A 9,197-nucleotide genomic window follows, 5' to 3' on the forward strand; every position below is an offset into this window, starting at 1 on the left:
AAAATGAGTTTTTCCACACAAAAAGGCTTTATTCCATCCATAATAACTCCTCCGTTTCATCAGCTGGCCAGGTGGCTCGTCTCAGACGATCCCACAGGTGAAGAAGCCGGATGTGAAGGTCCTGCAGGGGCTGGTGTGGTTACACGTGGTCTGCGTTTGTGAGGCCGGTTGGACCTACTGCCAAATTCTCTAAAACGATGTTGGAGGCAGCTTATGGTAGGGAAATGAACATTAAATTCTCTGGCAACCGCTCTGGTGGACATCCCTGCAGTCAGCTTGCCAATTGCACACTCCCTCAAAGCTTGAGACATCTGTGGCATTGTGTTGTGTGACAAAATTGCACATTTTAGAGTGGCCTTTTATTGTCCCCAGCACAAGGTGCACCTGTGATCATTATCATGCTGTTTAATCAGCTTCTTGATATGCCACACCTGTCAGGTGAATGGATTATCTTGGCAAAGGACTAATGTTCACTAACAGGGATGTAAACAAATTTGTGCACAAAATATGAGAGAAATAAGCTTTTTGTGCGTCTGGCAAATTTCTGGGATCTTTTATTTCAGCTCATGAAACATGGGACTAAGACTTTACATGTTGCATTTATATTTTTGTTCAGTAATACATGTCTTTACTATTAGGCCCATACAATTTTTTAGGGGGCGACAAAATTTCCAGTGAAAAAAATATAGACCCTGAATGTCACGGTATGATTCGCACTCTGCCCAAGTGCTTGTGAAAAAGGAGGTAATCTATCAGAAGAACAGAAATACTATCTTGAGGAACCCTGCTGAAGGTTAGAGCGTACTGTATTTTGACAACCTATATTTCAAGATATGGACGATTAAGATTTATTTAAATCAAAACCAGCTTGGCAGTTCATTTAGCCCTGTGTCATTTAAACAAACCTAACAGACAACAGTCCAGTCAACTGTCTGTCTGTCTGGATGCTGACATGCTTTTATGTCTATTGACTATCACCAGCCAATCGAATCAGGTATGGGTTTGTCCGTAATCCAGGAACTGGATTGCTAGATGAATGAATAGATGATATTACTATTGCAATATAAGGTTAAATACAGCGGCGTTTCCCTTCTATTCCCTTAGTACCCTACACACCCAACAAATGACACGGCATAGCCTATGGTATTTCCAATTAAAAATGAAAGTATAGTAGTATTTGCTATCAGCTTTGCTGTGGGGTTTATGGTTTACTTCAATTCCATGGCAAATCTTTGACTGCTTATATCACTTTCTCATGGAGATAACTGGAGCCTACAGCAGTGTAACACAAACATGTTTGAACCAGAGCCAGATTAAGAGTTCCTCAAAACTGTCTCTATAGAAGTCTGTATACATCACTGTTATTTTTAATTGCAGTTCCAGTTTGGTTCAACTCTGGTTCCGGTCTTATCAGGGATTAGAAAGAAGGCCAGAGCAGCAAAGGCCCAGTCTCAGTGTGGGTCACCCTAGCGTTGGCCAAGACTCTGACGTTCGTCAAGCTCCCATGCGTGCTCGTCTGCGGTCCACCCCTGGGCCACCACCTCCCTCTGAGAACGACAGAGAGGTCAAAACACTGTCACCCCACACCACCCCACACCACATCCCCTCTCCCCTTCTCTCTCCCCTCCAACCACAAACTCAGCCGGAGGGCAGTAGCCTAATCTTGTGTTTTTTCAATGACTTGAATGGTATAATGTTGACTTATGTCTCTGAGGTAGCAATCCCTTTGCTCAATGAGGGAATGTGGAAAAGAAATGATAGGTGGGTTATCCTTAGACGTTTGTCAGAGCTAATGGGTTATTCAACAGTAATGCAACACTGACACAATGGTATTGCTTTATGACACACTCCATTACATGTCCAAAATACAGCATAACATCAACAACCCGCTGAAAAGAAAGTCCCACTTTCACGCAGTTGCATAACGAACCATACGCATCAGTCATGCAACACTTTATCATTATGATGTTCTCTGACCAAAACAATGGTGCAACGCTGCATACACCCTATCTCGCCCAACTAATTACGGCAAGCACAGAGACACAGAGGAAAAAAGAGAGATTTAGTTGTTTATCCCAGTGCCTATCGCTGTCCAGATCACAGAAGAGGGCACAGGGAGATAGGCAATAGAGCCTGGGATCAGATAATCAGGGAAGGTTGGTTGAGAGAGAGGTAAGGTAAAGGAAAGACTGGGGTTATGTAGGGAGAGGGCAGGGTGTGCCCAGATCCAGAGGGCTTTGGAGCGCCTTACTCACAAAGGCCTCATTGTGTGGCTTATCTGGCTGCCATCAGCACCGCTGAAGGCAATATTAGAGCCTATCTGGGACTGGGGGGCTGACTGACGGAAGGACTGCTGGATGGATTGGCGGACAGATGGCCTTGCTGTCCCAGTGCACAACTTGACAACTTCTGTAGGAACGAAGGATTGCCATTCCAATGACATCTGTTTCGAATCACACTGATATGTGCTCTCATTCATGCACATGTGGATGCGCCCTCACACATGTATGTGTACAGTAGCGGTCCGTAGCTAAAATCACTTGGGAAACCAAGCCAGGAAAAACAGCCATATTACAAGCTATGTGTTGTGATAATTGTGTTGTTTGCTTTATAACTTGTTCATTCATATGCCTTGCCACTGTGAAATATATAAGCCTAAGGTCGAGACAATAAGAAGACACAGTGGCAGAATAAATTCAACCACACCTTTGTTTCATCATAAAACCGGAGAGCAACATCTGTCCGGTGAAGTCCACAAAGCATATTGCATGTAACAATGTATGACCTCCAGCATGGTCGATCAAGTTAATGTTTCCGTCATTTCGGACTACTAAATAACTATTGATTTAGAAGTCGCAAAGAGCTGCTTCCACTATTCCACCACCATTTCAACTTTGTCACGACTTCCGCCGAAGTCGGCTCCTCTCCTTGTTCAGGCGGCTTTCGGCGATCGATATCACTGGCTTTCTAGCCATCGCCGCTCCATTTTTCATATTCCCATTTGTTTTGTCTTGTTCCATACACACCTGGTTTTCATTCCCTAATCACACTGAATGTATTTAGTCTTCTGTTCCCCTCCATGTCTTTGTGTGAAATTGTTTTGATGTTATGTGGGTTATTGTTACGCGCCAGACTTTTGTTTATGTTCTGTGTTTTGGTCACGTTATATGTACTTATGTGCTTTCGTTTGGACCGGAATAAAAAGTGCGCCTGTTAACTATACTCTGCTCTCCTGCACCTGACTTTGCATCCATTACACACCCTTAACAAACTTCAACATTTCAACATCAAATCAAATCGAATTATATTGCTGTTTTTCAGTCTCTCGGTCCCAGCTTTGATGCACCTGTACTGACCTCACCTTCTGGATGGTAGTGGAGTGAACAGGCAGTGGCTCAGGTGGTTGTTGTCCTTGATGATCTTTTTGACCTTCCTGTGACATGTGCTGTAGGTGTCTTGGAGGGCAGGTAGTTTACCCTGGTGATGCGTTGTGCAGAGTGCACCTCCGGCTGGAGAGCCTTGCGGTGCAGTTGCCGTACCAGGTGGTGATACAGCCCGACAGGATGCTCTAGATTGTGCATCGGTAAAAGTTTGTCAGGGTTTTGTCAGGTGACAAGCAAAATGTATTCAGCCTCCCGAGGTTGAAGAGGCCTTGTTCACCACACTGTCTGTGTGGATGGACCATTTCAGTTTGTCTGTGACGTGTACGCCGATGAACTTAAAACTGTCCACCTTCTCCACTACAGTCCCTTCGATGTGGATAGGGGGGTGCTCCCTCTGCTGTTTCCTGAAGTCCACGATCATCTCCTTTGTTTTGTTGATGTTGAGTGTTGAAAATGATTTAAGACTGAGACTCTCTCCATTACAACCCAACATTGCAGAGTTATGTGCATCCTTTCAAGCAAACCCTTCTCATTAACCTGTGGTGAGTTATTCACCATTTTTGATGCACAAACAAGGTTTTATATGTAACATGGCTAAATAAAGAGCAAAATGATTGATTATTATTAAAGTTGTGCCCCAGTCCTATAAGAGCTCTTTGTTACGTCCCACGAGCCGTGTTGTGACAAAAATGCTTATGTTTAATAAATGCATCGTATAGTGTGTGTGTGGCAGGCTTACACTGACCCTGGTGCTAGAGGGGGTACGCAGCTGGAGGTAGAATGTTTGAAGGGATACGGGACTATAAAAAGTTTGGGAACCACTGCTTTAGACAATTGAGACATGGGTTGTGTATGTGTGCCATTCAGAGGGCAAGACAAAAATATTTAAGTGCCTTTGAACGGGGTATGGTAGTAGATGACAGGTTTATGTCAAGAACTGCAACGCTGCTAGGTTTTTCACGACAGTTTCCCGTGTATCAAAAATGGTCCACCACCCAAAGGACATCCAGCCAAATTGACACAACTGTGGAAAGCATTGGAGTCAACATGGTCCAGCATCTCTGTGGAACGCTTTCCACACCTTGTAGAGTCAGTCCATACACCAAACGAATTGAATATATTCTGAGGGCAAAAGGGGGTGCTACTCAATATTAGGAAGGTGTTCTTAATGTTTGGTTTACTCAGTTTAGGCTTCAAAAATAGAAAACTACAGGCCGTCTCTAATGGGAGCAGAAGGAAAAAGCGTTAAATAACTGTGTAAACTCACATAGAAAGCATGTTGCACCACAAATTACCGAACACCAGATAGTTAGCTAATACAATATGAAAAGAATTATAATAAATACATTAGAAATAGTTCAGGATTTCAGTTTCAGTTCAATGTCTCATTTGCGCCTGTTGGAAAGTAAAGCAATATAACCCTCAGTACCTGACCAGTAAGAACACAATGAATACATGTTATACAAAGGAAATAACAGCATAGGTAAATTGCTAGCTAAAATGCTAAGGAAAGCTAGCAAATGCTAAAAACAACACTGAAAGCTAGCAGCTGGTGCTCAAGATTACAGTGGGTATTCCATTGAGTTTGTGAACAGATTTTAATATTTTTTGACGAATTCAGACTCAATCTATATTTTTATTTACAATAACATATTTTACCACTTATAATGGAAAAACAGCAATATTTACCCATTTCTAAAATCCGCAGAGCAAAAAGACGCATACCTTCTCTACAAGGAACACAAGAAAATCTAGCCTTGTGGTTGTACAGCTCTTTATTAACAAATTGTCTCATATCAGCTCTGTTACAAATTTGCATTGATCTTAAAATTAATATACCAAATTAATCATGGTAAAAATAATACAATACTATACACACTAGAGTATGTATTCAGAAATAGTACCCATAGTGACCTGATTGACCCAGTCCACTCAGTCAAAGTGTCATACCTCTGTCTGGCATATCAAAATAAAAGCTCACATATTCATAACTAGGTCCAGCGGGAACAACACATGCACTCACTCACAAACACACACAGTTCACTGATCCCTAACTGTCCCAGGACTCCAGACTTACTTACTTACTTACTTTATTGTCCCCATAGGGAAATTTTGTTGCAGTGTTATGTACACATTTAAAGTGGCGTTAAATACAAAACAAGATTGACAATACAACTTTCAATAACAGTCACGCACCAATAAAAAAAATAATAATAGTAAGAAATAAGAAATAAAACATTTAAAACATTTAAAACAAAGACTAGCCTGCTGGCCTTACGGGGTCAATGGGAACATTTGCCCGAGCTATTTAAGAGGGATATCACACCTGGCACAAATGATTGTCTCGTTCTATTACTATTACTTACTTACAATGAACATAACGAAAAGATGCTTGTGTGTGTGTTCATCATAGGTCTCTGTTGATGTGTTTAGGCACATGTATATCAGACTGTTTGTTTACATATCGTCTTGACTCCTCTCGTGCAGGACAACAACTGTCTGAGCAAGGTTCAGCTGGGAACAATAGCCAGACATTTACCCTGAACCAACTTTGGGCTTAGAATAGGTGGAGAGAGAGTGCAAGGCCTGACAAAGAAAGAGGCCAAACACATTATTAGCCGCTATCAATTGGCTTTAGGTTTACTGACAACAACAAATGGGAAACAAAACCAAAACCTTTCTCTGGCTCTCACTGAGCGTGAGAGCGGGCAGCTACATGTGCTGAGAACACTCAACGTGACTGGGAGCAACATGCCCTGGCTCTGTGGTTTTACAGGAAACAGCGCTCTGTGTCAGAACACCAGAGAAGCCCCGCCCGAGGCCCACTGCCATTGGCTCAGCTGTTGTCAGGCGCAGCTCAGGAGAGAACAAGCCAATCAGAGCAGAGTAAGAATTTTGCTGATTTACCAACACCTCATCTCAGGCTGAAGTAGAGCGTGTTGTTGTCACATCATGGGCCTTTAAAACTGAAAACCACAAGAATTTAAAAGGCACAGTGGATGATGAGACACACTGTTGCTGCTTCATGGTGTGAAACGGTTCACTGCTTGACTGACATCAAACCAAATCAAATCAAATTGTATTGGTCACATACACATGGTTAGCAGATGTTAATTCGAGTGTAGCGAAATGCTTGTGCTTCTTGTTCCGACAGTGCAGTAATATCTAACAAGTAATCTAACAATTCCCCAACAACTACCTAATAGACAACTCTAAAGCTGTGAATGAGAATATGTACATATAAGTATACAGATGAGCGATGGCCAGGCGGCATAGGCAAGATTGTCACGCCCTGAACATAGTAAGCAGTTTTTTCTCTGTGTTTGTTGGGGCGTGATGGTGACTTGGGTGGGTTATCTAGGTGAATTTGTATGTCTATGGTGGCCTGATATGGTTCCCAATCAGAGGCAGCTGTTTATCGTTGTCTCTGATTGGGGATCATATTTAGGCAGCCATTTCCCTTTTCTGTTTGTGGGATCTTGTCTATGTTTAGTTGCCTGTCTGCACTATTTGTATAGCTTCATGTTTCGTTAGTTGATTTAGTTGTTTTTGTTCAGTGTTCATTAATTAAAGAGAATGTACGCATACAACGCTGCACCTTGGTCTCTCTCATACAACGATCGTGACAAAGATGCAATAGATGGTATAAAATACAGTATATACATGTGATATGAGTAATGTAAGATATATAAACATTATTAAAGTGGCCTTATTTAAAGTGGCATTGTTTAAAGTGACTAGTGATCCATTTATTAGTGTCCAGTGATTGGGTCTCAGTGTAGGCAGCAGCCTCTCTGAGTTAGTGATTGCTGTTTAGCAGTCAAATGGCCTTGAGATCTAAGCTGTTTTTCAATCTCTCGGTCCCAGCTTTGATGCAACTGTACTGACCTCGCCATCAGGATGGTAGCGGGGTGAACAGGCAGTGGCCCGGATGGTTGTTGACCTTGATGATCTTTTTGGCCTTCCTGTGACATTGGGTGCTGTAGGTGTCATGGAAGGCGGTGCAGTTGTCATACCAGGCTGTGATACAGCCCGACAGGATGCTCTCGATTGTGCATCTGTAAAGGTTTGTCAGGGTTTTGAGTGACAAGCCAAATTTCTTCAGCCACCTGAGGTTGAAGAGGTGCTGGTGCGCCTTCTTCACCACACTGTCTGTGTGGGTGAACCATTTCAATTTGTCTGTGATATGTACACCCAGGAACATAAAACTGTCCACCTTCTCCACTGCTGTCCCTTCGATGTGGATAGGAGAGTGCTCCCTTTGCTGTTTCCTGAAGTCCACGATCATTACCTTTGTTTTGTTGACATTGAGTGAGAGGTTGTTTTCCTGACACCACACTCCGAGTGCCCTCACCTCCTCCCTGTAGGCTGTCTCGTCATTGTTGGTGATCAAGCCCACTACTGTTGTGTCGTCTGCAAACTTGATGATTGAGTTGGAGGTGTGCATGGCCACGCAGTCATGGGTGAACAGGGAGTACAGGAGAGGGCCAAGCACAAACCCTTGTGGGGCCCCAGTGTTGAGGGTCAGCGAAGCGGAGATGTTGTTTCCTACCTTCACCACCTGGTGGCGGCCCGTCAGAAAGTCCAGGACCCAGTTGCACAGGGCGGTGTTGAGACCCAGGGCCTCCAGCTTGATGATGAGCTTGGAGGATACTATGGTGTTGAATGCTGAGCTGTAGTCAATGAACAGCATTCTGACATACAGTTGAAGTCGGAAGTTTACATACACTTAGGTTGGAGTCATTAAAACTCATTTTTCAACCACTCCACAAATTTCTTGTTAACAAACTATAGTTTTGGCAAGTCGGTTAGGACATCTACTTTGTGCGTGACACAAGTACTTTTTCCAACAATTGTTTACAGACAGATTATTTCACTTATAATTCACTGTATCACAATTCCAGTGGGTCAGAAGTTTACATACACTAAGTTACATTACTGTGCCTTTAAACAGCTTGGAAAATTCCAGAAAATGATGTCATGGCTTTAGAATCTTCTGATAGGCTAATTGACATCATTTGAGTCAATTGGAGGTGTACCTGTGGATGTATTTCAAGGCCTACCTTCAAACTCAGTGCCTCTTTGCTTGACATCATGAGAAAATCTAAATAAATCATTCAAGACCTCAGATATATTTTTTTAGACCTCCACAAGTCTGGTTCATCCTTGGGAGCAATTTCTAAACACCTGAAAGCAACACGTTCATCTGTACAAACAATAGTAAGCAAGTATAAACATCATGGGACCACGCAGCCGTCATACCGCTCAGGAAGGAGAGCGTTCTGTCTCCTAGAGATGAACGTACTTTGGTGTGAAATGTGCAAATCAATCCCAGAACAACAGCAAAGGACCTTGTGAAGATGCTGGAGGAAACAGGTACAATTGTATCTATATCCACAGTAAAACAAGTCCTATATTGACATAACCTGAAAGGCCGCTCAGCAAGGAAGAAGCCACTTCCCCAAAACTGCCATAAAAAAGCCAGACTACAGTTTGCAACTGCACATGGGAACAAAGATTGTACTTTTTGGAGAAATGTCCTCTGGTCTGATGAAACAAAAATATAACTGTTTGGCCATAATGACCATCGTTATGTTTGGATGAAAAAGAGGGATGCTTGCAAGCCGAAGAACACCATCCCAACCGTGAAGCATGGGGATGGCAGTGTAACAGTATAACTTTAGTCCGTCCCCTCGCCCCGGGCGCAAACCAGGGACCCTCTGCACACATCAACAACAGTCACCCACAAAGCATCGTTACCCATTGCGCCACAAAAGCCGCGGCCTTTGCAGAGCAAGGGGAACCACTACTTCA

The sequence above is a fragment of the Salvelinus alpinus genome, chromosome 16 (genome assembly GCF_045679555.1).
Source record: "Salvelinus alpinus chromosome 16, SLU_Salpinus.1, whole genome shotgun sequence".
In the NCBI taxonomy this organism is placed as follows: Eukaryota; Metazoa; Chordata; class Actinopteri; order Salmoniformes; family Salmonidae; genus Salvelinus; species Salvelinus alpinus.